General features: G+C 40.7%; 1 long non-coding RNA gene across 1 annotated transcript; it reads left to right on the top strand.

The window, feature by feature from the left end:
• Positions 1-1286: 1286 nt before the first annotated feature.
• Positions 1287-3105, top strand: LOC308477383. The gene is made up of 2 exons (XR_013986525.1): positions 1287-1979; positions 2702-3105. It is a non-coding gene; the product is annotated as an uncharacterized lncRNA (long non-coding RNA).
• The last annotated feature ends 292 nt before the right edge of the window (positions 3106-3397 follow it).

Here is a 3397-nt window from a genome sequence, read left to right as displayed (position 1 = left end):
AGGTTTATGAGTGGGTGGTTGCTGACCAGCTGAGACATTTTGGGGTTTTCCAGATCAATTTCAATTGGGGTGTACTGAGATGACCTTTGTCACCTTGTGTCAGGAAACATACAGAGTGAGTCCCCAGTGTGAGTGTGTTTATAATGATTACTGTACAGATATTGTGTATTGTTTTGATATGTTTGTATGATGTTTTATTGTATTGTAACTACTGCACATCACTTTGAGACCCTTTTAAAAGTATAAAGTTTAATAAATCAAATCAAAATCTATAAACAAAGGCTTGTTGTGATCAGCACCATGTACAGGTAGTTGCTTTTGCCTTCCACCAGCTAAACAAATTGATCTGGGCTCCATATTTAGTGCCACAGTCTGGCTGTGGGAAACTGCTATGAGACTAACCCTTGCCCTAACTAGGGCCGCATTCACACCAGACATTTAAAGCAATACCAGACTACTTTAAAAGGACATATCTTCCTTCAGAGAATTCTGGGAGCTGTTGTTTGTTAAGAGTGCTGAGAGTTGGTAGAAGACCCTCTGGAGCTCCAATTCTTAGAGTGGCTTCACCATCAATCTCTCTTCACAGGGAACTTCAGGAACCATAGCTAGCAACTCTACACCTATAGCAAATATATTTGGAGCCCCCAGACTTCTTTGAGGGAAGCCAGGACTGGTACCTAGGGCTTTAAATGTCTGGTGTGTGGTGGCCCAGGGGTTCCCCCTTCTTGTGCGATTTCAATCACATGAGGGACAGAAAGTGAAGGAATGTTCTACGACCCCCCCCTATCACCAACCCCCAAACTATGTTTTAGTTTATATGTTGCACTTTTATCCCTCTAAGGAGGCCAAAGTGCCATGCAAGGTTCTCCCCCTCCTCATTTAATCCCCACAACAACTCTGTGAGGTAGGTTAGGGTGATAAACAGTGACTGGCAGCCTGTCTTCAGGGAAATTCAGAGAAGAGTGACTTCAAAAATTAGTAATTAAAATTTCAGGTCTGTTGTCTCTTCTGTTTCCTATGCTGTGGCAATAAACGTCTTTGTATGTCTTCTCCACTCCTTTCCCCCCTCTTTTGTCTCCAAATGAATCCCTGAAAGACTTGGTTTTGTTTTTTACAAAAAGAGTTAAATTTGATATATTATAAAATTAAAAACTTTCAGGCAAATTTCCTGCAAAACATTTGAGGAAAAAACTCCCCCTCCCTTTTTTTTGGGTGCTTTTTTATATACCCAAACCCAAGACAATTCCTCCTCTGTTATTCCAGCACTCAATAAATCCTTATGGGAGTGGTCATATGAGGAATATTAGTTGATCTGTCATGGCCTAAGAATGCACAAACAGGAAGGCTTTTGTGCAGAAGCCCCAACCACCTTCTTCAGCATATCAGTGTGATTATTTCCTCGCTTCACCATTTAACAGGAAATGAATTTGTTCAAGGAAGGCTAGTCAGAAAGGTTTCTGGGCCAAAGAAGAAAAATGTACAGAGGATCTTCATGCCACGTCTTTGAACATATCTGTGCGAGACAGTTGTTGATAAGCGTCTGTACTTGTGCCCAAAGCAATGCATTCATTTGTCAAGACAAGCTGAGGCCTATAGAGCCAGAGAGAGAACTGATAGACTGATGAGACCAAAAGAAGAAGAAAGAAACGCATGGGAAGTAAGGATTATTTCAGTTTGGAAATGCATATTTCTATTAATTCTTTCGCCTGGTATGCAGTGATATGTACTGTGGCACACGCCTAAATTTCTGCAACATGACTTGCAAGATCTTCTTTGCAGAGTGAACTGTGTCCAGCGAATGTGATGGAACGCTCTTTGCTCATCAGTTATGTGTGATATCTGCTATGAGGCAATTACACCAGGAACAAAATTATCACCATTATGTATGGGTGGACTAACTCTCAGGTGTCTCCATGTGCCAGCCACCTTATTTTCACTTTCCTGTTTTGACTGCAGAACTGATTTGTGGGGAGATTCAGGTAGGTAGCCGTTTTGATCTGACGCAGTCGAAATATATAACTTTTTTTTTTTTTAATGTCCAGTAGCACCTTAGAGACCAAATAAGTTTGTTCTTGGTATAAGCTTTCGTGTGCATGCACACTTAGTTGGTCTCTAAGGTGCTACTGGACAATTTTTTTATATATTTTGATTTGCAGGGAGCAGAAGACATATTCTGTGACACTGTCATCTTTGACACACTCACCTTGGAATAAGTCCCCTTGAATTATTTTTTTATGAATGGCAGTTTACAGAGTATTATGCTGAACAATGCCAGCCAAATGACACAATGGGGGAGGAGGGAGGCCATTTTATATGCTCAGGGCAATGCACGTGGAAGTTATATGATTTGTGTTCACAAAATGTGAGGTAGGTCAGGTTGAGAAACCGTGGTTTGCTTGAAGCAGCAAGTTCTAGGAGTGATTTGAACCTGGGTCTTCCTAGTCCAACCCTAAGAGTCTACCCATTATACCACACAGTTGTCATTTTTTAAAAAATCGGTGAAGAGTCCTTGAAACGAGCACTTAAAGCTATTGTGTGGTACTTGTCACTTGAAAATTCAGCAGCTTCTGAGAAGGTTCATTTGCCAGGGTTGTATGTGAATGGCGACAGGACTCCTGTTTTGTTGCATATATAGTTATCTGCTTATTATCTTGAAGAAATGATCTGAACACACTCACCCGCTTCTGTTTGTTTCCTCCAGACATGAGCTGTTTTCCCTCCTACCTTAAAAGAAGGAACTGGAAAGCCCTCAACTTAGTGCCATGGAGGGTTCACCTTTGGACAGCAGCCAAGAATGTGATAATTCATTGTTGGGAAAGCATAATGATAACGCAGCTGTGTAGCACTGGGAAGTCAGCTCCCATGGGTTGTTAAATGTGGAAACACATTGACTGACTTTTTAATAGCTCGGCCTACTGAGTTACAAAGTTTTCACTACCACACACTGCTGCAAGAGCAATGGATTCTAGCACTGGATTCCCTCAAAGCATCCGTATCAAAGATCTTGCAACACAATCAGCCTCTTGTTACAAACAGTGTTTCCAAGATACATTTTCCATTATTTGAAGCTTTAACTTAGTGTAAAATAAATAGTATGAAATTGTGTGTGAGAGAGATTTTGATTCTGGTTTTATGCTGCTTATTATTTTCTGCTGGTGCTGCTTTTATACATTGATTGTTTTAGTACTGTTGATTGTATTTGTATTTTATTGATTTTAAATTGTGAACTGCCCAGGGGACACAGTCGATTGGGTGTGGATGGCACAGAAAAGCCTAAAGAAAGGAATAATGTTGATTCCACCAGCCAGAAAAACACAGAAACACAACTTTGCTTGACTACTGTCTCCGCAACGAATTGGAGACGTGAAGTTTCCTTACAATGGAGATTCCTTGTGAA

The sequence above is a fragment of the Podarcis pityusensis genome, assembly GCF_964106645.2.
Source record: "Podarcis pityusensis genome assembly, chromosome: 5".
Taxonomy (NCBI): domain Eukaryota; kingdom Metazoa; phylum Chordata; class Lepidosauria; order Squamata; family Lacertidae; genus Podarcis; species Podarcis pityusensis.
This window is presented reverse-complemented; position numbering and strand designations above follow the sequence as displayed.